We start from the raw sequence: 25,663 nt of genomic DNA, 5'->3' as shown, positions 1-25,663 counted from the left end.
CCCCCCAGGCTACAAATTAATTTACACCGGGCTACACACCATCTTTCCCCACCTCAGGGTCTCTTTTCCAGGGAGTCTTCTCTTCTCACGCGATGCTTCAGGATCTGTCCTTCCAGTGTGCAGCCACTGGATGTCCTTCAGAATGGATTGGTTTGATCTTCTTGCAGTCCATGGGACTCCAACACCACAATTCAAAAGCATCAATTCTTCAGGGGGATTGATCAGGTTCACTCTTTTGGCTCTCTGGCATCCATTAATGACGACTTATACAAATGTGTTGCAGACTTTGCATCCTTTAACACTATTTTGGAAGGAGTGTGTTTGTTGGCTGGGCCAGAGTGGTTGATTTTACATGTAAGCAAAGCGCAAACAGTGCTGTTGTCTAATGACATCCTATTCTTTGTAACTATCTTTCTTACCATACTAGATGCTGCTGGCCACCAGATCCTTTTCCTAAACAGTCTCCTGGCCATTTATTGGCCTTTTACTTTATCTTCTATGGAATCTCTACGGCGCTCCCAGTGCCTGCTGTGTGCCATGGCCTTGGCTCACTTTCTAGTGGCACTAGAGAGTTTAAAAGAAGTGCCCCTTAATCCAGGAGTTCAGTTAAGCCTTGGGCATGTTTGTTCTGGTTGCTCCTCTTTAGTAGGGCTGTGAACCCCTTCACCTTTTTGGTATACGACTTAAGGTGTATCTATCCCTTGACTTGGTTTCCCTGTTTAATAGAACCTTGCCTTCTGCGTGATTTTGCCAAATAAGGGCTTGGTGCTGGCTTTTGCTTTTTTGCGTACTTGGTCCCTCAGATCCTGTGCAAAACCAGTAGCATTTTTATTCTGGAGCTTTTCCAGCTGCAATTCCAACCCATGTTGTTGAACCTTAATTCCTGTGCCAGCAAAGCTTGGATGCTTCTGTCCACCAGATCCTTTTCCTCCCGGTTTTGATTGGACAATCAGCACATTACTTCAACATGCATTGCATTGTCTCGATGGTTGGAGCTTCTGAAAACATGTCATTTTAGTTCCCCTGTTTCATCAGAGGTGCCCCCCTGCTCTCTGCTTCCAAGTGTGGGCTTCTCCAGCCTAATGCACCTCTCATCAGTTCAGGTGGTGCTGGTTCCTTAAGGCCCATCGGGCCTTCCTTGGAGGAAAGGGCCTCCTGCCCGCTAGCCCTGCTCCCTGAGCATTGAGCCTGTATGCAGCTCACGAAACCACACGTCTGATGGGGGTCGCTTCTCTGTTCCCACCCACAACACACAGTAGCTGGAGCGGGAGATGTCCTTCCCAATAAAAAGATTTGTGTGGTTTTTAAGCAAGTTTGTTGGCTCCAAAGAACACAACTTCCAAAAGTAAAAGTGGAAAAGAGAAAGAAAACCAAGCTGTTCACCATTCTAGAAACCTTTAGGTCTAGGGCCAGTGGGGCTCTTCCTGCCAGCCATTTTGTTTTGCTTCCTGTTGCTGTGCCAAGGCTGGGCTATTCTCTGAGCAAGGCAGGAACAGGAATAGGCCAAACACAAGAATGGGGCTCCTGTCAGGGTGGGATAACTGCCTGCGAGGACCCTTGATGCCTCTCCAAGAGATGGAAGCCTGCCTGCTCACTGACTTTCTCTGATCTTGGTGTCACTGTACAATGTGGCTATCTGGGGGTTGGATTTGGAGTTATTGCTTGGGATTTTGTGTCACAGAGTTCTTCAGTTAACGTGTGGGGATGTTTGGGATAATAGGTAAGGAAATATTGTTTAAGTACCCTTCCTTCCTTCCTTCACTCATGCTAGTGAGTGACGTAGCAGAAAAAATCCCCTCTATTTTCACGGAAGCGAGTTGTTGTTAGATTGGTTTGAATCTCTGCAAAATGACTAATCCAATCTGGTTTGCCCAGGTGGGTTGCTCCTGGTGTCCCCTTTTCTCCCTCCTAAAATACGATAAAGACTTAAGAGTCTCTCTTTAAAAGTATTAACAGTAAGTTTACTCACAAGCTGTTCACAGTACACATCTAGAAAGTCAGGCTTTAAGCTTCAGGTTACAAACATGTTAACATGGCTTGACATCCTTTGTGAGGATCGGCCCAAGTGCCGCTGACTGAGAGCTTAGCAGACAACAAAATGAATGAGGCTTAACTGAGCATTGAATTGAACAGAGACAAAATGGCTGTGTGACTTTATAGAGGAACAGGAAGTTACACATCCCTCTGTCCACTCTAGGAAGTAAAGTGTGATTGACTGTACTGACGTAACACATCCCACGATATGCTGTTTGTGGTGTGTGTCTTTCTGCAGCCTAGACACGATTGTGCTCAGGGGAACAAGCTGGGTTTCTGGAAGAAACAGTTCCAGTCTGGACTCCCCTCCCACTTCCTTCCAACTTGGATCTGTTTTATGCTTGTTCCAGGGCTGAGCAGTTGTGCTTCTGAAGGGTGAAACACATTTCCCAGAGCAGCCAGCGCGAGTGGGGAGAAGCCAGTAAGTAGCTGTGCTCTCTTCCAAGTTCAGGGTTTTGGGGAGGGGGATCCCTCCTAGTCAACCACACGAGAGATTCCGTACAGGGGAGAAACCATATCAATGCTTGGGAAGATGTCGCCAAGGAGCTAGTAGTAGTTGTGTTTCACAGGGCCAGATTTAGATTAAGAGAAGGCCCTAGGCTACTCCAGTTGTGAGGTCTCTGGAAAATTTCTCCTCTCCTGAGCAGTTGGTGACCATAAGGCTAAGAAATAGCCGCAAGATTGCTTCCACATTAGGAAAGGCTATCTGAATTTTTCCTTCTATATAATTTGATAAAGGTCTGTATGGGACAGTGCTCTGCCGTAAGCCTATGGCTTTGTGTCACATACAGGTGAAAGTGCAAAAGTTGATCCAGAAGTCTCAGGTCAATATCTTCTGTGGGTATGCTTCCAACAACAGTTCAACAACTTGCTGAATTTCTTGCTTCGATGCTGTCCAATTAGCAAGAATGGCAAACAATTGTGCAACATCACTTTACGCAGTACTGCTAATTTTTAAACTGGCTTCAAATTGGCATCTAATGTAGGAATAAAGGATTTTATCCTAAACCTATTTCTTGAAGAAAGTGCATCTAAGGCATCAGGTGGACTTCTGTCTTTGCCGTTCCCTCACTCTTTGTCTCCTTTTTTGTTGTTGACATTTGGCAAAGTGGCTTTTGCTTGTTTCTCAAGGTCATCAAAATAATCTCTTATTTTCCTTAAAAAAAATCCAGGAGTGAACTGTACAAACTCGCACAAGAACTCAATAACAGGTCTGGTTTTGAAGGCCTTTGCTGACCTTGTGAAAATGACCTAGCACACGGGTCCAAGAATGCAGCATAAACACAAATTCCAGTTCTTCCATTTTCTGCAGGAGACTGTTAACTCTGCTTGGTCTCCCTCTTCCCATTAACATCAGAACAAATGACTGAGGGCATCAATGATAGCACTGTAACTTTCCAAAACAGCTGCTGTGGCTTTTGCGTGTGCGTCCCGTCCTAGAGTCTGACAAATGTTTAGGCACTTTAGACTGAGGTGGCAAAAACGATTTTAGAACTGCCCATCGCTTTGTGGAGGATGAAAAGAAGGTATAAATTTCATTGATAAAGGCAAAACAGTTCCCTGTATCAAGGCAGCAATCCACAGCTGAACTGCCCACCAGCTTTAAAGAGTGACCTGCGCATGGAATAAATTTTGCAAATTGTTTTTTTAATGATTTATTGCTGCATATTGTTGTACTTGCCAGCCATGTTGGCAGCGTTGTCATAAGACTGCCTGCAGCATTTTCTAAAGTCAATTTCAAGCTCAGTAGTAAAATAGGAGAAAGCACGGCTGAATTAGTGTTCAACTGTAAATCTGTGTTGGCAAACGATCTTCAGGTGATACATACCTGATAATTAAAGTCATTGCATCAGTATGTGAAATGTCAGGAGTGGAATCTACTGAGAAGCTTGAAATATCCAGTCTTTCTCACATCAGCCAGAGTTGCATCCTTAACTTTTTGCCATGAGCTGAACAATTTCCCCACATACAGTTTTTGACAAATAAGAGGGATTGCTTGATCCAGAATGTCCATACCTGTTGATATGAGCAAGTAAAAATGGATCAAATTTTGCCACTAGTAGCTGAACCAGAAGAGGATGTGGCCAAGCCAGAAGAAGCTGGAGCTCCAGGTGAATCTCTGGCCGAGAAGAGCAACGGCAGGCCTTCAAGGATCTTTAAAAAAAAAAAAAAGGGCATTGCAGCAGGCACCAGCGCTGGGTATCCCAAATCCAGAAAAGTCTTTCTCCCTGTTTGTGGATGAAGACCAGGGAACAGTAAAGGGAGTGCTGTGCCAGAAATTGGGGAGCTGGCAGCAGCCCGTGGCATATCTATCTGAGCGCCTGACGTCTACAGAAGAAGGTTTACCGCCATGCATGAGGGCAGTTGTGTTGGAGCCAGCCAGTCAAGTGGTGCTTAGCATAGCATAGAAAGAAGACACAATGAGGCAGCGAGTTTTCATAATGCTGGAGGGCAGCTCCTTTCAGCCTTTCTCCTCCGGCACTTTTTATTATCTCCTTTGTTCTCCCAGCCGCATGGCCGTTTTCCAAAGTCTCCTGTTACCTCATCCGGTCAAGGCTTGACACTCCCCTCTCCGTATAAGGTAATCATTGCCCAGAGGAATGTCAGGGGGCCCCTGCAGTTTTTACAAGCCTCTGCCTTAGCTGTATGACTCCCACACAGTTGTGGCAGTCGCCACCCTACTGGGCAAAGCAGACAAATTCACCTTTGGCCAAGACACTGTGTGATCCCGCATGCAGTCCCAGCTTTGCTTGACAATGAAGGGCACCTATTTCCTCTCCCAAGCGAAGATGAGAAAGTGTCAGATGTTATTGTTGCACCCGCGTTTGAAGTTCCAGGTCACCACCGCCCTCAACCCAGCTACCCTGTTGCCGGTAGGAGAAGGTGAGGAGCAGACGCACGATTGCATTGAGGTTATGGACGAAGTATACTCCAGCAGACCTGACCTTAAAGATGAGGCAAACCCCCATTGGCCTTCATGGTTTGTGGATGGAAGCAGCTTTGTTGAGGCTGGGTAGCGAAAAGCAGGTTATGCAGTGGTAGCCCTGGAAGACCAGGTGATCGAAACAAAGCCACTCCCGCCTGGAACATCGGCCCAGCTAGCAGAATTAATTGAGATAGATAGATAGATAAATTTTATTGTCATTGTCCGTATATACACAGTATACACAACAACGAAAATCAAACACCCAAGACCGGATTCACATACACATTCGCACGTATCTCCAACACTCTCATCCTATTCAGACATAATCTATTAGAACATAACATAATCCAGAATATAACATAACCTATTAGAAGCATAGCATAACCTAATAATTGCGCTTACTAGGGCCCTGGACCTGGCAAAGGGGCAGAAGATAAACATTTATACTGATTCTAAGTATGCATTCCTGACCTTACATGTCCATGGAGCCTTATGGAAAGAAAGAGGTTTGCTTACCTCCAGAGGAAGCCAGGTGGCCCACCCACAAGCCTTATTGAACCTTCTGGATGCTGTATGGGAGCCGGAAGCAGTGGCGGTTATCCATTGTTGCGGACACGAGACTGGACCAGGGGAAGTGGCCAGAAGAAAGCGACTGGCAGACAGAGTGGCCAAGGAAACAGTCCGGGAACCAGCCCCAGCCTCGGTTATTGGAGCACTGGTCCCAGAAGGGATTTTAAGCACCGCTGATAAGCCAGCCTACACAAAGCAGGAAAGGGACACTGCGGACGCTCAGGAGCTGACATTGTCCAAAGAAGGGTGGTACCTTACCCCTGATGATAGGATATAGATCCCAGAGTCCCTTTCCTGGCAGATAATTCAGAGATACCATGAGTTTTCCAGCTTTTGGCGATGAGTATCCTTGCTGCTGTTGTAGCATACATAAAAAAGGTTCGATCCTTCTTTTGCACACTCTGGCCGACAATGCCTAAAAGAAAGGCCTCTGGTTTCTTAGGGAAGGTATACTTAAATACCTTTTTCAGCTCATTATATATCATTTCCCAGAAAGCCTTCACTCTAGGGCAGGGGTCTGCAACCCGCGGCTCCGGAGCCGCATGTGGCTCTTTTACACCTTTGCCGCGGCTCCGGGGCGGATACTAGCGAGGGGAGGAGGCGCATTGTGCGCCCTGACACTCCCCACTGTGACGGGCGCTGTACTGGCTGTGATGTCGCATGGGGGCGGTGCGTGCGTTAGTCACGCACTGTCCCGACGTCACCTTCCCACCCGCTGTCAGATCGCGGCTCTGGAGATATATTTGTTTTAAATGTCGCAATGGTTTTGCGGCTCCCAGTTTTTTTTCTTCTTCGGAAATGGGTCCAAGTGGCTCTTTTTGTCTTAAAGGTTGCAGACCCCTGCTCTAGGGCAAGTCCACCAGAGGTGAAAGAATGTTCCTTCAGCTTCTTTACACTTCCAACATTTATTGTCAGACACATGATATATCTTTGCAAGCTTGACTGGAGTTATGTACCACCTATATATCATTTTCATAATGTTTTCTTTCAAGGCATTACATGCCGTAAATCTCAAACCTGTGGTCCATAACTTTTCCCAGTCCGCGAACATAATGTGCCCTATGTCCTGTGCCCATTTTATCATAGCTGATTTGACCGTTTCATCCTGTGTGTTCCATTTTAGCAGCAAGTTATACATTCTTGAAAGTAACTTAGAGCTGGGTTCTAACAGTTCTGTTTCTAACTTTGATTTTTCCACCTGGAATCCTAACTTTTTATCTGACTTAAAAGCTTCTTTAATCTGAGCGTAATGTAACCATTCTCGCACTTTCCCCTTTAATTTCTCCAAACTCTGCAACCTCCAATTGTCTCGCATCTTTTTCTATTATTTCCCAATATTTCGGCCATTTGGCCTCCATATTGAGTCTTTTCGGGGCCTTAGCCTCCATTGGTGATAACCACCTTGGGGTCTTATTTTCCAATAAATCTTTATATTTTAACCAGACATTGAAGACTGCTTTTCTGACAACATGGTTCTTGAAAGCCTTATGTATTTTAACTTTGTCATACCACAAATATGCATGCCAACCAAAAGCATTGTTAAATCCTTCCAAATCTAAAACATCAGTGTTTTCTACTTATCAAACCTTTATTAGGCATTATACAAATAAAACCATAAAAGAGAAAATAACATATAAAAGCCTTGAAATATATATAAAAAGGCTGCAGTTGTCTACATACATATATATATATATATACGTCTAGAATCAGTGGTTTTCCTTGTTAACCTGCTCCTTGGAGGACTGCTACCAAAAACTCGGCTACCCCCGCCGTTACCCTTTGGTCAGCGTCGGATAGGTAGAGTCCCACACATTCACCTTGCTGGGGTTCCAAACCAGCCGAAAGAGGGGACAGCACGCGTTGACGGAGCGTACTGTGCAGTGGGCAATGAAAGAGAATATGCTCAACAGTGTCCGGGACATTCATAGAACATCTGCAGAATCTCTTGTTCCTAGGAACGTTTTGATATCTTCCCCTGACAAATGCTGAGGGAAAAACATTCAAACGGGCCAGCATAAAAGCCCTACGTTGGGCTGGAATTATTAATTTAGTGACGTAATTGGCTCTGCTATCTAAGATATTTAAATCATAGAATATGGGGGAGCAAATTTTGTTTACAGCTGCCATAATATTTTGTCTCTCGACATCCTTTAGTCTAGTTAGAATATTATGAAAAATGTATTGCTCATTAGAATTGTACAGGGGCTCCAGCTCGATACCTAAAGATTCAATCTTTTTTTCGAGGTGCTGATACCAACTTGATTTATAGGAGTCTTTGAGCAAATCAGCGAGCAGACTTGATGGGGGGCAGCGAAAGTGGCAGCGTAACCAGTACTTTATTGAGGTGGACCATGCCCAATATTCCATTGTGTGTATGCCTATTTCTGCACACATTGTTTCATATTTGATCACAGCTGGGAGTCCAAGAATACGTCTCAGGAAGCTGGAATGAATCTTTTTTAAATCACTGTTATATGCTTGGACCCATAGCGGGATTCCATAGAGTATCTGGGATTGCACTTTTGTTTGAAATATCTGAATGGCCGCAGGAATGAATTGATTACCTTTCTGATAATAAAAGCGGGCAACTGCTGATAAGGTGCACTTTGCCTGTTTTATGGCATTTGTGCGATGGGTAGCCCACCCTAAATTGCTCTGGAATAAGATTCCCAGATACCTATAGATTTTCACTTGTTGGATTTCTTGCCCTCTTATTTTCCATTTCTCTAATTTCCGACCATTCGAGAAGACCAAAATTTTTGTCTTCTCTCATAATTTATAGAGAGTTTGTTACATTCGCAGTAAAGGATCAGTGAAGATATAAGACGTTTCAGACCCAAGCTCGTTAGTGATAGTAGGACAGCATCGTCTGCGTATAATAAGAGAGGAACTGGTTTCTGATTAAGTTTAGGGGCATGTGATTCTATTTTTTGAAGGTAATCTGGCAAGTCTGATAAGAATAAATTAAATAGAAAGGGGGCAAGAATACACCCTTGTTTTACCCCTTTCGTGTTTGGGATGTCTGATGAAAGGTGACCTTTGGTGTTGAGTTTAACTTGACAGGTATTGGAAGAGTGTAGATTTTGCATTAGAATCAATAAGCGCTGATCAATTTTTAATTCTGCGAGTTTCCTCCACAGCTTTGGGCGGTCAATTGAGTCGAATGCACCACGAAAATCTACAAAAGCAGCGTATATCTTAGATTGCCTTTGGGATCTGTATTTTTCAACCAGATGCATAAGTATAAGACAGTGGTCTAGTGTAGAGCGACCTTTGGAGAAACCTATTTGTTCTTTCCCTGGTAAGTTTAGATTTTTCATCCAGGTAAGAAGTTTAGATAAGAGGTGCTTAGCGTAGATTTTCCCTATCACTGATAGTAGGCTTATCGGTCTATAATTCCTTGGTTCTTTTGGGTCGCCATTTTTAAAGATTGGAATAATTATTGATTTTAGCCATATCTCAGGTATGATCCCGTATTTATCTATAAGAGTAAACAGTTGAGCTAAGGGTTCTGCCCACCAATCTATATAGGTCTTAAATAATTCTATTGGTAGACCGTCTGGCCCAGGAGATTTCCCCGATTTGAAATTTTTAACTATCGCTCTAATTTCCTCTTCCTCTACCCTTGGCCACTCTTGGAGTTTATTAATTTTGTTTTTAGTGGTTTCATTTCCTTTAAGTTCACTGTGTAGATTGTTAAATACAGATGTAAAGTATTGGGACCATTTGGATTCTGCAATTGGTGGTAGAGTTAGTTGATTTTCGGCTTTCAATCCTCCGTACACTAGGTTCCAGAACGCTTTGTTGTTTTTACTTTGAATTGAGTCGAATAATTGTAGCCATTTTTGGGTTGCGTATTTCTGTTTCTTTTCGGCCAGCATGTAGTGATATTTTCTTTTTTCATCAAGATAAGAGGGCTCTAGTTTAGTGCGGTTATTTTTAAATGTTTGGCGCAGTTTTCTTTTTAGCTGGAAACATTCATCGTCAAACCAAGGGCTAGCGCTATGTTTAAGTACCCAAACTTTAGGTGGAGTACTAAGCTCTACAAACATTTGGAAGATTTCATTATAAATTTTCGGAATATCACTGTAGAAATTAGTAGACTTTAAGTTGGATAATACTTGTTTTCTCAGGTTGGCTGTAAGTTTTTGCATCAGTGTTTTCAAGAAGTAGCCAATCTTTCAACCAGCAGAAAGCTGCTGATTCATAGTACAACTTTAAGTCTGGCAGGGCAAAGCCCCTTCTTTCTTTAGCATCAGTTAATATCTTGAACTTGATTCTGGGCTTTTTGCCCTGCCAGACAAATTTAGAAATATCTCTCTGCCACTTCTCAAAACACCCCATTTTGTCCACAATCTGCAAAGTTTGAAACAAGAAAACATTTTTGGCAATACATTCATCTTAATAGCAGCAATACGTCCTGACAAGGAAAGTTTCAATCTTGACCAGACTTCTAGATCCCTCTTAATTTCAGACCAACATTTTTCATAGTTATCTTTAAATAAATTCATGTTCTTCGCTGTTATGTTTTTACCCCTAGGTATTTTACTTTTTTAACCACATTTAATTCTGTCTCTTTCTGAAACCTTTCTGATTCTAAAGAGGTCAATTTTCCCCCCAAAACCTTAGTTTTTTGCTTATTAAGTTTAAATCCTGCCACCCGACCAAACTCATAAATCAGTTGCAATACCCTTTTGGTACTAGGCTCTGGCTCCTGTAAGGTCAATACTAGGTCATCTGCAAATGCTTTAAGTTTATACTGTTTCGCTCCAACCTGAATATCTTCCACCAACCGGTCTCCTCTAATCATATTTAAGAGCACTTCCAGGACCGATATGAATAGCAAAGGGGATATGGGACAACCTTGTTGTGTTCCTTTTTCAATTTTAAACTCTTCTGTCACCACATTGTTCACTATCAATTTTGCCTTTTGCTCTGAATAAATTGCCTCAATCCCATTTTGAAACCCCCACCCCACTCCCATTCCTTCCAGATTTTTCTTCATGAACTTCCAAGAAATGTTGTCTAAGGCCTTCTCCGCATCTATAAATATCAACACTGCTTTTGTATTGATATTTGTTTGCAAGAGTTCCCAAATATCAATAATGTTCCTTGTATTAGCAAACAAATGTCTACCTGGGAGAAAGCCTGCTTGGTCCTTATGAATCACTTCATTTAACACTTTTTTGAATCTATTTGCTAAAATGTCTGCAAATATTTTGTAATCCACATTCAGGAGGGAAATGGGGCAGTAGTTCTTAAGTTGTGTCTTTTCAGTTTCTAATTTGGGTATCAATGTGATGAAAGCCTCTTTCCACGACTCCGGTACCTTCTTCCCTTCCATAATTTCATTGCAAACCTCCATTAATGGATGTATCAGATAGTCTTTCAATGTCTTATAATATTTGGAGGTAAGTCCATCTGGCCCTGGAGATTTGCCCAGTTGCATGTTCTGAATGGCTTCTTCCATCTCTAGTTGTGTTATTTTATAGTTCAGGATTGTTCTGTTTCGCAGAGACAACCTTGGTAGTCCATTCTTCTTTAAAAATTGTTCTATCTCCGATTCGTTTTGCGGCCCTTGTGTGTATAGTTGTTTGAAGTATCTCTGGAAACAGTTTCTGATCTCCACTGGGTTCTGAATATTTCTTCCCTCAGTTTCTAAGTTTGTTACCGTATTCAGTTTTTGTCTCTTTTTCAGCTGCCATGCTAGCAGTTTTCCACATTTATTTGCCGATTCAAAGGATCTTTGTTTCATTAACTTCACTTTCCATTCCACTTCTTGGTTTATCAATTTTGAATATTGTGCTTGGTAATGTTTAATTTCTCTTAGAATCTCCTTTGATTTCGGTTTCGATCTTAGCTTCTTCTCACCTTCTTTAATTTTCTCCAAAATCTTGTCTTTTTTCTCATTCTGTGCTTTTTTCTTTATAGTATTCTGTTGTATCAGAAACCCCCTCATAACCGCCTTACTTGCGTCCCAGACAATTCTTTTTTTCCACCATGGTGTTCAGATTTATCTCAAAGTAGTCCTTCAAAGCTTTTTGGGCCTTTTTAATAATCTCCTGATCTCTGAACAGATTGTCATTCATCCTCCATCTAAAAGAGCCGGTTGGAGTTAATCTCATGTCCATCTTTACAGCGTTATGGTCGGAGCAGGTCTTTGGGCAGATTTCCACTTTTTTTATCTTGGGTGCCAGGCCTCTAGTTGTCCAGATTTGGTTGATTCTTGTCCATGTCAGTTGGGCTTCTGAAAAGAATGTTCCTTCTCTTCCTAGAGGGTTCTTTGTTCTCCAGATGTCAATCAAGTCCATGTTGTCAGTCAATTCAAAAAAGGTTTTGGGTAGTCTGCCTTCTTTTGTTACGTTTTGGCTGTGTGATTTGTCCATGTTGGTTGATACCACCCCATTCATATCTCCCATCATAATGATGTTATCATAGTTCAGATAGTCCAGCATTATCTCATGCAGCTTCTTATAAAATTCCGATTTTCCCTCATTTGGCGCATAAATTCCTAATATCAGAAACTTTTCTCCTTGAGTCTGAATCTCAATTGCCAGAATTCGTCCTTGTTCATCTTTAAATAGAAATTTTGGTGACAGACTCTCTTTTGCATATATCACCACACCTCTTTTCTTTACTCGATCCGAAGAGATAAATTCTTGGCCTAATCTTTTATTTATTAACACTTTTCTATGTAGCCTAGTCACGTGTGTTTCTTGCAAACAAATAATGTCCAATTGTTTTTTTTTCAAAATGTGAAATATCCTTCTCCTTTTCTCCGGGATGTTGGCGCCATTTATGTTCCAGCTCAGAAGTTGCAGAGACATCCTGGTCAAATCTGTTATTGTCCTGGTGGTGCTATCTTTTTGTCCTGGTCTTCGGACCCCACAGGTGTGGGTGTAGGTAAAGACTGTGGTCCAGCCCCTGAGGGTCTTTCAATCCCTTTCTGAAGGTCCTCTCCGTAGGTATTCAAGAATTTATCTCTGTCTTCAGCTGTTTTAATTTTCACCTTCTTCCCTCTGAACGTAAAAGATAGTCCTTGTGGAAATTCCCACCTAAAAATAATTAAGTTGCTCCTCAACAGCCTTACTAGTTCAAGGTAGGTGGATCTCAGGTCCAAAAGTTGTTTAGGAATATCCTTGTAAATCTCTGCTCTTTTGTCCAAGATTTCAAGTGACTTTCCGTAGTGTAGTCCTAGTATTTTGTCCCTTTCCTCCTTGGATCCAAGGGTGATCAAACAAGTCTCTGGGCTTATCCTTCTTTGTAAATTTCCCAAGTCTAAAAGCAGTCACATTTTAAAGTCTTTTTCCTCCCCCAAAGGCCACCACTTCGAAAATTCTTTTGTCAAAAAAACAATCAAGTTCCCTTGTTCGGGTTCAAGTTCTGGTATGAACCTCAATTTTAATTTATTTTCCCGGGCCCGAAGTTCTATCATAGACAGATAAGCCTGTTGTTCCCCCACCTGCTTATGCAGTGGTCTTACCTCCTGCTCCAGTGCCGCAGTTTTCTGAATGGCTTCCTCTGCCAATTTTCAATTTTCTACAGTGGATTCAGATAAATTGCCAATTGCTTGAGCGTTCGCAGTAACTTGTTCAGTTAACTTGTTGACACAATCTCTGGTCTGGTCAATCTTTGCCGTTTGTTCATCCACTTTTTTGTCTAAGCCTTCCAATTTTTCAAGTATTCTGCCTAATACTGAAGCAGATCCACCTGATGCTATATCTTCTCCCAGCGGATGCTCACTTTCTTCTAGTTCCAAAACATCAGGAACAGATGATCTGCGCGGCTGTGCAAGTAAATTCAAAGTTGCTTGCTTTTTTCCTCCTCTAGCCGCTCTTGTTTGTCTCCCAGTGCCTCTCATTCCAATTCTGTCTGCTAGTCAAGGTCAAATTGAATATGTTCCCATGAGAATCCACAAGCCCATAAAGTAAACAACCAAGTAGGAGGAAAGGAAACCAAAAGGAAAGTCACATATAGTTGTAAATCCAAAGTCCTCTAGAGGGAGCCCACTTATATTGTAGGGAAGAAGTCAAGTTATTAATATCAATTATTTAAGTTTTTCCAAACTTCAATATTTTAAAAGTAATGTCCAAACAGCCTTTAATTCCAAAAGACCTTCAGTTAGTTGTGTTTGACAGAGTTGGTCTCAAAGTAAAACAATGTCTCAATAAGTGCCAGATGTAGTAATTCAATATAACAGTTCCACTAGAGCTCAGCTAATAATGCAATAAAGTGTCTAAAGTCTTGCAGTCTGACAGTTCTGTTATCTAGGCAGTCCGACTGCCTGGGATTCTTTGTCAATTTGTAAATCCAGCAGAGCAGGTAAAACACAGTTCATGTTTTAAAATAAGGCTTTTAAAGGGTTAAGTCCTAGAGCAACTTGAATAGATGCAACAGTTGATTGCCTTTTAACACCTCTTCAAAGGCTCCAAACATCAAAGTCTTTGCTTTAAATCTTAAGCAGTGGCAAGAGACGGACTTCCTGGTTTCGTCTCTCGCTTTTAGCCGAATTAGCAGGAATTTACCCTCCAAATCTTTCTTTCTTTTCTTACTCACGAGTTGTTGGTTTCAAGCCGAATGTTTCCAGGAAAAGAGGACAGCGCTCACCGACGGCAGCTACGCGGCTTCACTCCACAGAAAGAGCGATTGACTCACAGCACCGCGCCAACCGTTCCACGTTCCGGGACCCCTTACGAGGTCCCTTCTGCGTTTCGGGGGGCGCTCCTGGTACCCGCCGAGTCCCACGGCCACAGGCTTTCGCTGCCTGTGGTTTTCCGATGTGGGTCTCCGCTGCGCCGTAGCGGACGACCCGTTTCTGCGGAGCTCCATCTTCGCAGTTAGAAGAGGGCAGCCATTGCCGGACGCGCCACCTCCGGAAGCCCAAAAGGCTGAGCTGATTGGACTGACCAGGGCCCTGCAATTGGCAGCTGGATGCAAGGCTAACATCTATACAGATTCCAAATATGCCTTCTTGACCCTGCATGCGCATGGAGCCCTATGGAAAGAGCGGGCTTGATTGGAGCCCATGGGAAAGCCCTGAAATACGGTCCAGAAGTTGAGACGTTACTGGAAGCTGTATGGGCCCCCGAAGAGATTGCTGTGATACACTGCAAAGGCCATGGGAGAGGCCAGGACATGGTCATTCTAAAGGCAACCGGAAGGCAGATAACGCAGCTCGTGAAGCAGCTCTGAAATCTCCACCAGGGCTCGCCGCAGCCCTCATCCCAGAACTCACTCCGGACGATGTGGAACCGCGTTACACCCTTGATGAACAGCAGTGGGCACGTCAAGAAGGAGCAACGCTCCAGGAGGGATGGTTTCGTCTACCTGACAACCGTGTTTTTGTGCCTCAGCATCTGGCCAGTGTCATTGTGAAGAATTACCACGAGTCCACTCATTTAGGAGGTCCGGCTGCTAAAGCACACCTTGGGAGAATACTCTACATCTCCAACCTATCTCAACTAACTGCTGCTATATCCCAGAAGTGTATCCTGTGCGCCAAGAACACCCCCAGGCAAGTCCACCTCCCTCCACCGGGCGTACAACACGTGGGCTACATCCCTATGGAGAGCCTGATTGTGGACTACACTGAATGCCTCCAGCTAGGGGCATCAAATACTTATTGGTGTTTGTCTGCACGCTGACGGGCTGGACAGAGGCGTATCCCACCAGGACAGAGAAGGCTTGGGAAGTGACCAAGAAACTGTTGCATGAAATCATACCCTGATTTGGCCTCCCCAGGAGTATTGGCAGCGACAATGGCCCAGCCTTCATTGATAAAGTCATGCAGGAAGTGTGCAAGGCGCTGCAGATAAACGAGGCTACACGCAGCCTACAGACCCCAGAGTTCGGGAAAAACTGAGCGAATGAATCGTACCTTGAAGACCCACTTGGCCAAGCTGACCCAGGAGACGGGACTCAAATGGATAGATGTCCTGCCCATTGCCTTGTTTCGGGTGCGGAGTGCTCCAACCAAGAGACTGAGACTATCACCCTTTGAACTCTTGTATGGCAGGCCACCCCCTTTCGTCCGAGACATCCCCGCCAGTTTGGGGCGGGTGGGAGATCACATCACCCAGGAACAAGTGCATTCCCTGTCCCGTGTGTTTGCTTCCCTTTCCAGGTATTCCCTCGAGCGTATACCGGGGTGACAGCGTCTGGGTGAAGGAGTGGAAGCGCGACCCCCTCATCCCCAAGTGGTGAGGCCCGTATACCGTCCTCCTCTCCACCCCAACTGCGGTGAAAGTAGCCGACGTGATCCCTTGGATCCATCACACGCGTCTGAAGAAGTCGGAGGGTGTCTGGACGTGCAAGGGAAATCCTGCTGACCCTCTGAAGCTGACTCTCTAAAAACCCTTGTGTCTGACGCTACCGGGACAGCGTTGGGCCACGGGCACCGAAATCCTGTGGCTGATCATCACAAGGTGTGCTGGTCCCGGGGGGGAAGGTACTGTTACCGTAGCCAAAGTTCAGTCCTGAGGAACTAGCCTGGTAGAAGTTCACAAGATGAGAGGCGAGGTCCGAAACAGGGATCCGGGCGGGGTCAGGAACACTCGAAGATCAGAAGCAGAAAGCCGGGCGGGGAACAGGAATGCTGGAAGGTCCAAAGCAGGGAGCCGGGCAGGAAACAGGAACACTGGATGGTCAGAAGCAGGAAGCCGGGTGAGGAACACTGGAAGTTCAGGTCTAGGTCCGGGTAAGAGCAGGTATTCCACAACGATGTTGCTCCCGCAACCTGGGACCGGGCTTACTGACCTTTATCTTCTCTAAGGCCAGAGGCGGTCCCGGCCCCCAGGAGCCCCGCCTCTCCTGGCCTTAAGGCGAGCACTCCTCCTGGGAGAAACCAGTTCCCTTCGCCTCTCTGCCCTAGGCCTCTGCAGTTCTGGAGAGGCCGAAGGGTTACTGGGCCCCGGGGGAGGCTCACCTGTAGACACTGAGTCCTCAAGCACCTCTGGGGCCAGAATGGTTTCACCTGGTGCCTGCTCCTGAGGATCTGACACAGGTGCAGGCTCCTCGGAATCTAGGCCTTGCCCCAGTTCAGCCGGCCCTGGAGGCGGGGACTCCTGTGCAGGCTGGGATTCCTCTGGTTCAGCCTCTGAATCGGAATCCAAGGCCATCACACCAGGACTTTCACAAGGACTTTCCCTCTTTCTCTGTTATGTTCTGTATTGATCTGCTCTATGTCCTACTGCCCTGACTCCACCGAGCCATACCAAACCTATTGGCCTGCTGACCTCTGCTATGACTGGTTCGTCTTGCCGGTGGTAAGAGACTGCGTGCTCATTGGCTATTGGGAACAGGGGTTAGATGAGGTTGCCGCACTGAAACACCCCACTACCCCATTGTGGCTCCTCTTCCATACCACTGTCCAGCGCACGTGGGTACTGCTCCTACGGGAAGTTGCAGAGACTGTCGAAGTCTATCGAGTTCTGGACCGCTCTTGCTGTTTTGGGGGGGTAACCGTCAATCGGGGGGTAGAGCAGTGTACCAACCCCATTTGGTAGACCAGGCCCTAATTTTGATCCAGGTGTTGCATGGGAGGGAGCCTGAACCAGGTGTGCATTGAAATTGCTGAACAGGTGCCAGTGAATTCTGTAGCCCCACCTGTGATTGTCGTGGTAGCTCGAGCCTCCCATAATCCCAGAATACTACCTGAACTACTAGGCCTGGTAACTCCACACCTAATACCCTTGAATGTGGCAGGGTATTCTTGTGGCTGCATAAGGGTCGCCACCCCAGGATTTCGGCCTCCATACGCCCTGGTCAGAGGCCACATAGGTGACCGCCACCCAGTGGGACCGGCAGGTAGACAGACAGGGCACCTAGCTCCGGAAGAATACAGACCCTGGTACAGACCCTGGTACGCTGACAGCCCTCAGATAGCGGAGATCCTGGACATTGCATACCTTCAGGCCCAGGCAGGACTCCGCCGGTGGTATTTAGACAATTAGAGGCAGGGACCTCCTTGTATGCAGAGGCGCCCCGCAATGGTGACTGATATTGGGCGGATTAGGGAGTTAGCATTTATATACAACCAAAGTAAACGTGTCAAGAGTGATGTTGAACACATTAAGAAGCAGGCTGATTTGTACCACAAAGTTAACTTAGATGGTGAAAATCTCCCCGGTATATGGAGTTGGATTAGTTCTTGGCTCCCAGGTTGGTCATGGTTAAAAGAGATTCTGTTTGATTTTCATTTTTCTTCATTACCATATTAGCCTTATCATGCCTTCTGCCTTGCCTTATTCAGATTGTACGCCGAATGGTAAGCTGCTCAGTTAATGCAGCAACACGTACCCATATCCTGGCTCTTTATGATATTGTACCTATAGGTCCATCAAACGAAAATGAAGAACCGTAACCGGTCAGCATTTTCGTGATTGAAAGGGGGGAATGAAGGAGTCGGGACCAGGGGCCGACCTTGGAATACTGTGAGAGCCAGGCTAAAGCCATTTTTAGAGAAAGCTAAAAGCTATTTCTCTTTCTCCTTTTTGCAACCGTTAGGGTATTTTAGATTGATTAGATTGATTCTTTATTGTCATTACACAAGTGCAACATTGCACAAGTGCAACGAAATTGGATGCCATCCCTTAAAAACAACAAAAGCAACACAACAACAACAACCAAACAAACCACATTCCAGCCACACCCACACCCACACCCATCAAACTCCCAGGTCACACTATCGAGTTACTGCATTTAAGAAGGCCACAGCTCTTGGATAGAAACTATTTTTCAGTCTATTTGTCCTTGACTTGATGTTTCTGTATCTCCTGCCAGAAGGCAGTAGTACAAACAGACTGTGTCCCGGGTGAGATGCATCCTGCAGGATATTGTTTGCTTTCCTAAGACAACGGGAACCGTACAGTTCTTCCAAAGATGGGAGGGGATGACCAATAATCCTTTGGGCTGTGGTTATGACCTTCTGGAGCACCTTCCTCTTCCTAGCTGTACAGCTGGAGAACCAGGCACAAATACAGTATGTGAGAATGCTCTCTATGGAGCCTCGGTAGAAGGACACCAACAGTCTCTCACTCAGATTGTTCTTCTTTAAAAGTCTGAGGAAATAAATTCTCTGCTGGGCCTTCTTCACCAGAGCAGTGGTATTTGCGCTCCAAGTCATGCCCTGATCGATAGTCACTCCCAAAAACCTGAATTCCGCCACCCTCTCCACCCGTTCCCCGTTGATATACAAGGGCTGAATGTCCGCCTTTTTTTCCCTGTAATCCACCACCAATTCCTTGGTCTTAGTCGTATTAAGAGCCAGATTGTTCTCTCCACACCAAGCACAAAGCCGCTCCACCTCGTCCCGATAGGCGGACTCATCCCCTCCTGAAATGAGCCCCACCACCGTAGTGTCATCAGCAAACTTGATGATTTTGTTGCTGGAATAAATGGCTGTACAATCATACGTATAGAGAGTATAGAGCAGGGGACTCAACACACAACCCTGTGGTGAGCCGGTGTTAAGGCTAAGGGCTGTGGACATATGTGACCCTACTCTAACCCTCTGAGAACGTTCTGACAAAAAGTCCAAAACCCAGAGACAGGTGGAGTTGGAGAGTCCAATCGCCTCTAGCTTGGACACCAGTCTATGGGGGAGGATAGTGTTAAAAGCAGAGCTAAAATCCACAAACAGCAGCCTCACATAACTCCCCGGCTGCTCCAGATGGAACAGAGCAGCATGGAGAGTGGTAGTGATAGCGTCTTCCGTGGATCTATTTGCCCTGTATGCAAACTGGTAGTTGTCAAAAGTTGATGGAAGACAGGAAATAATGTGACGGCGCACCAGTTTCTCAAAACACTTCATGATGATTGGAGTCAGTGCAACTGGTCTGTAGTCGTTCAGACTACTGATTGTGGATTTTTTAGGCAGAGGAACAATAGTTGACGACTTCAGGCAGGGTGGGACAATAGACAGGTGTAAGGACTTGTTGAAGATCTTAGTAAAGACCCTCGCCAGCTGATCCGCACAGCCCTTCAACACCTTTCCCGTGATGCCATCAGGTCCAGCAGCCTTCCTCGGATTCACCATCCTCAATACCTGTCTCACCTCATGCTCCTCTACAGTGAATGAGGGGCCCCTATGGGCTGGTGGCTGTAATACCGGCGTCTCAGGTGGCTCCTTCTCGAAGCGAGCAAAGAAGAAGTTAAGCTCCTCCGCCAGCAAAGGGTCACCGTCGACAGCACCAAGGTTAGGTTTGTAGTTGGTAATATGCTGAATCCCCTGCCACATCTGTCTTGTGTTGTTACTCCTTAAATTATCCTCAATCCTCTGCCTATAGACCAGTTTTGCCCGTCGAATACCCCTCTTCAAGTTTGCTCTTGCCACACTGTAAAGCTGCACCTCGCCCGACCTAAAAGCCCTGTTCCTTTCCCGCAATAGGCACTGGACCTCTCTATTCATCCAGGGTTTCTGATTGGGGTAAAACCGGATGGATTTATTTACTGTGACAGTGTCTGTGCAGTGATTGATATAGCACAGAACTGCCGCCGTGTGCTCCTCCAGGTCTGAACGATCGAAAATGTCCCAATTGGTTCTCTCAAAACAGTCCTGCAGCTGATGGATAGCACCTTCGGGCCAGATTTTAACAGTCCTTGATATTGTGGGAGCCCGTTTCCTGAGTGGGATATATGCTGGTACCAGGAACAGAGACATATGGTCGGACTGGCCCAAATGTGGCAGCTGTAAAGCCCTATAGCCGTGATTTACATTCGAATAAACTTTGTCCAGTGTCTTGTCCCCTCTTGTGGGACATTTCACATGCTGATAGAGCGTTGGGAGCACTTTTTTAAGTTCAACATGATTAAAGTCTCCCGCAATGATGTGCACAGCTTCAGGATGCTTGTCTTGCTGGCTGCTGATAAGGCTCTGCAGGCATCCCAGCGCCAAGTTGGCATTGGCATCTGGTGGCACGTACACACCAGTTAGCATAACAGCTGTAAACTCCCTAGGGAGATAGGCTGGTCTACATTTAACAGCCACATATTCCAAATCCGGTGAACAGTAACTGCCAACGGTCTTAGAATTATTGGACCAGCATTTGTTCACATATACACACAGCCCCCCTCCTCTGGTTTTTCCGAAGTCCATGCCTCGGTCATGACGATGTACCACACAGCCTTCCAACTGAATAGCCGTGTCTGGTATGGACGGTTGAAGCCATGTCTCAATGACAAATAAAACGCAGCAATCTTTTACAAGACTGTTCTTTGCCGCCAGCAGCCTCAATTCATCCATCTTGTTGGCAAGAGATCTCACATTAGCAAGAAATATGCTAGGGAGTGGTGGTTTAGATGGACTCCTCTGCAATCTCACCAGGACGCCGGCCCGACAACCCCGCCTTTGCCTCCTGTCTCTACGCCGCCTTCGCCTCCTCCCTGGCGGCATAGTAATCCATGGAGAACCCGGTGGCCTGGCTACTCCCACAGGAGCGTTATCTAGGCGAAAATAATCAGCTCTCACAGCTTGTTCACACTGTAACCCGACCTTCAGGAGTTCCTGCCTGCTATAAATCTTTCTTGCCCGGCCAAACATACTCAGAACAAGTAAAAATAAAAAACAAAGAACAAGTAAAAATAAAAAACAAAAGGAGAGCACTGAGCCGCAGCGTCTCTGCGCGCCGCCATCTTAGAATCATTTTGCAAGCTGCAGCAAGTTTGCAAGATTGTGGTTAGGGGATTTTGCAAGTCTTGAGCGATTTCTGAGAAACGAACCCCTGACATTGCCTCAAATTCCGATAAACACAGATAAGAAAGCAAACAACAGGATACATGCCAGCCACAAGACTCCAGAAGCGAGAACTGTTAAACCACAGGTGCTTCGATACATTTCCCAGAAGCAGGTGGTGGTCGAGAGGGTGTTTATCGGAATCAGTAAGTGGGTCAAGTAGTTTCTCTTTCAATAATAAGCCATCAGCGCCACCTAGTAGATAAAGCAGCTTGGAACCGAACAAGGCCACTACCAATTCTCATTGGTAGAGCTTTAATGAATATGCATTAGAAGCTGTTAGTCATTGGCTAAGGGGAATGCCAAGGGGCTGAAGTATTGCTTTGCCTGAGAGTATAAAAATTGTATCTGATTTACGGGGGGCATTTTCTCATTTTTTCCTAAATGCACCCATTTGCTTTTTGTCTGACAAAAACCAAATTGAATAAAAACTTTTTCTTTAAAGATATTGCTGCCTGGCTTTTACATTTCTGGTCTGGATTCTGAAGTCCTTACATTTGGAGATCCAAAGTGCTCATTGTCTCTTCTGAATGGTAAGCCTCGTTCTACTAGAGTGCATATTAACAGCAATAATTCTCTCCATGACATGCCTCCAGTACTGCTGTTTTGCTTTTATTTGTTCCTCTAATAGAAAAAAAAACCAGTCAGAGAACTGAGAAATTGCACAAAACAAAAGAAATACTGTGAAAATCCCTGAAACGAGAAGTAATCGACTAGAAATATTAGCTTGTGGACTTCCGGGTCGGCGCCATCGCCAAATGGCGGACTCCCTCCGAGCTCTGGAGGGAGCCTGCTGGGTAGGGGTTGGGTCCCGCCGCGCCAGCGACGCGGGGACCCTCAAAAACCATGGGCGGTGATGCCCATGGACTTGGTGACTCGGCAGGCACCGTTTGCGCCCCCCGACCCATGAAGGAGCCTTTTTAAAGGCTGCGGAGCGGGTGACGGGGGGTGTGGTGCTATGAGTCCACTGCTTCCCCTGCCTAGCGAAGCTGCATGCCATCCGGCGGGGAGCACCGACTTCTATTGGAAACCTGGACTTAAAAGAATAACCCGTGAATAAATTTACCGGACTTAAAAGGAAAATTCTGATTTATGAATTTGGAGCGAGCGGGGGAGGTGCAAAAAGGAAGTCCGCCCCCCCCCCCCCGGTTGTAGAGGACTTAACGCAAGGATTTAACAATTAAGATCGAGAGATGAACTAACTTATTCGGAAAAAGTTAATTTCACGAAGGGAAATTACAAGTAATTGTGCTGGAGGAGAAGATTGATTGGTGAGAACTAAAATGTAACCCCCCGGGAACCGGGAGCGATCCGTTATGAGAGACTGGTGAAGAGACACAGAAATTTTGACAGCTGTCAAAGTAGCTGTCAAAGCAGGAAAATAAAGAGAACTTTGTTACGATGGCTTTGCTTGGCTAAATTCGTTACAATTTGGACATAAACTATTGAAAACAAAGGCAACAAGTTATTTGTCTTTTGGGTCTGATCTGGAAAGAAATTAAGTTACCATATTCCCTCTAGAGGGAGTTTTGGGACATTGCAACAGTGGCAGCAAGTGGAAAATTACTATGAAATTGAGCAGGATTTGTTATCTCTTGGGGAAGCTGCAAAAACGAAGCATTATTTTGTCTACAGAGGTTTCCACACTAAAGGAGACAATGGATTTATCTATTGAAGAAAGGAAGGGACTTGACGTAAGTTTATGTTCCTGAACAAATAAAGCCTCTGTAGAGGAACCAGAAGTTTCTGAATTAGAAGGTTTCTGCAGCAGAACAGGGAAAAGAAACCTGAGGAATAAGAGCTGGACTAAACTCGAAGTTGGAACATTTGGGACATCCAGACTTTAAAAGGATCAAGAAACAGAATTTGAGTTATACTCTTAAATATAGAGGTCTGGATGGAAGAATGATCTTTTCTGAGAGTTTCTCCGAGATTGGACTTTCTGAAATTAAAAGCTACCAAAAAGACGGCAAAGCGGACTCGAGAGAGGGTTAGACATGGACGTGGGATCTCCAGTCTGGCAGTAGACAGAAGGATGGATTTTGGGGATCGAAACCGGGAAAGGGGGGGGGGGAGATTTGGAATCCAAAGGCTGTAAAACTCTATATTTTTTATTTTCTTTTTTTTCATTTTCTCTTGTTGTGTGAGAAAAATAGGGGAATTCGTGGAAGGGAATTGGGGTCGATCTTAGGGAAGTATAAAAGTATAAAGAGAAATGGTTAAATAAGATAAATCAATTTTGAATAAATGGGCTAATTATAATTATAACAAGGTTTTAAAATTTGGGGTAAGAAATTGTGGAATGAATCTAATGAAATTGGAATACAAGAGGGGGAGGGGGGAAGTCCTGGAAAGATGTTAATGAAACTAAGTGTAAATTTTATCCTTTTCTTTTTTCTTTCTTTCCTTTTTTATTCTGGAAACTTTAATAAATATTATTTTTAAAAAATTAGAAATATTAGCTTGTGGAAATTAAATAATAAAAATCAAAAAGCTTAAGGAAAAAAATAGAAAAACCTAAAATAGAACAAAGACTTAACGGGATGCCGGCTACAAACCTCGTTTCACTGAACTATTCAGTTTCCCTCAGAAGGAAATCGAAAAATCATAAACTTTAAATGACCAAAATGCAAAAAAAGGATGGTTGTTGTTTAGTCATTTAGTCATGTCGGACTCTTCGTGACCCCCTGGACCAGAACCCCCCAAAATGCTGAAGTATTATAATCCTAGCTCAACCAAGGTTAAGCAAAGCGCAGTAATAAAGGATAGAGGACTCAAAAGTAGTTTCTAATACTGAATGTACAAAAAAAGTTTGAAAACCTAAATGGCAAGTTTTAAACAAAGCCCAGCTTGACGAAAGCAAAGCACAGTAATAAAGGGTTGAGGACTCAACTGTGAAAATTCTAGTGCTGCTTTTACCAAAAGGTTTACAAACCTAAACTGCACAAATTCAAAGAAAGGAATACCAGATAAGCTGTTTTAGATTTTAAACAAACTCAAGAACAGGGCTGAAACGCTCCCATGGTCTAGGTTAGATGTTCTGGCACCTCTCCTATGAGGGTGACCTGTTGCAACAGAACAATAAAAGATCAGCCTTTCTTTTCACTGAAGCTGATTCTCTGAGCAATAACAAACTTTGGGACTCTTGAGTCCCTTAAAAGGGGAAGCAAAGCCATTAAAGCTATTAGCCTGTGTTCTTCCAAATTCAGGATTTTGGGGAAGGGGATCCCTCCTAGTCAACCACATGAGAGATTCCATACAGGGGAGAAACCATACGAATGCTTGGGAAGATGTCACCAAGGAACTGCACTTCACACACTGACAGAGGAAGAGGAGTGTGGGGGGAGCGCACTGCCCCCAGCAGCGCGATCCCGGTGGGGTGCCATCGCGGCTGCGCCACTGGGATGTGCGCCCGCCTTGCCCCGCCTGCTCTCTGCCCCCCCCCCAGTGCTGGAGCATGAAGCTCTGCCACTGACTTCACACACACATCCTGCGCCCCAATTATAAGATGTCAAAACAAAAAAAAGTTCCTAAATAAAAAACCATACTCAGAAAAAAGATGCAGGAAAGCAATACTAAAGCCATTTGGATGCTTTTAAATGACCCCAATTTTTCCTCTTCCCTTAAAGAAGGTAAAAGGGGAAGAATTGTCAGTGTGCCTTTCAACCAGTGTCAGCGACTGGGCTCAATAACTGGTTCTGCCTGGACTGGGCTAGGCGACTGGAGCACTTACAGAGACCTTCCAGTTCTGGAAAGGAGGTCCCAGTGCACTGGACTCACAACTGTGCATTGTGAGCACCAGACTCAGAAAGAGTATAAATACCGCGGAAGCTAGCTGTGAAGCATAACTCCTTTTATTTCTAATAGCTACTACAAACGAATGAACTACTGGCTTGCATGAGTGTTACAGCTCCCACTCAGCCATCTAGTCACTACATAGGTAAGACTCCACAGACAGAGGCAGGCAGGCAGGCAGTAGCAGCAGCAGCAGCAGAAGAAGAGTAGAAGAGCAGTTTCCAGCCGTTCCTTTCTCAAACAATCAGGAGATTTTTGCAATGGGAGGGGGTGAAAATATCAACAAGAATACTGTCAAAAAAAAGTTCTTTTCACCTGTGTTAATCCTGTTAATAGATAAAGTCCTTGAAATGTAGAGGCGTTCGTACACTAGTCCAAATTAAACTCTTAATTAACAGAAGAACCTCTGTTTCTTAATGGCAATCCATGCCAGAGCAAGAGCCAGGTATCGAGAAAAACTATGAGTGAAGGCCATTACCCCCTGTCTCTGGGGGGAATTCGCAAAGATAATTGCCCTCTTTGTTTTTCCTTGGCTAATGATCTCCTGTCGTGGGAGTCGTTCCATTAAGGCACACCGGAACCGGAAGCCACTGCAGGATGTTTTGGGA

General features: G+C 44.9%; 1 long non-coding RNA gene across 1 annotated transcript; it reads left to right on the top strand.

Moving 5' to 3' along the window:
* The first annotated feature begins 666 nt into the window (after positions 1–666).
* LOC310826356 lies at positions 667–25,411 on the top strand. Its single transcript, XR_014555785.1, has 4 exons — positions 667–4,114; positions 21,749–21,989; positions 23,723–23,903; positions 23,957–25,411. It is a non-coding gene; the product is annotated as an uncharacterized lncRNA (long non-coding RNA).
* Positions 25,412–25,663: the final 252 nt, after the last annotated feature.

Source organism: Podarcis gaigeae (genome assembly GCF_964106915.1).
Source record: "Podarcis gaigeae genome assembly, chromosome: 10".
Classification (NCBI taxonomy): domain Eukaryota; kingdom Metazoa; phylum Chordata; class Lepidosauria; order Squamata; family Lacertidae; genus Podarcis; species Podarcis gaigeae.
Note: the sequence above shows the minus strand (reverse complement) of the source record. Positions and strands in the feature narration are given on the sequence as shown.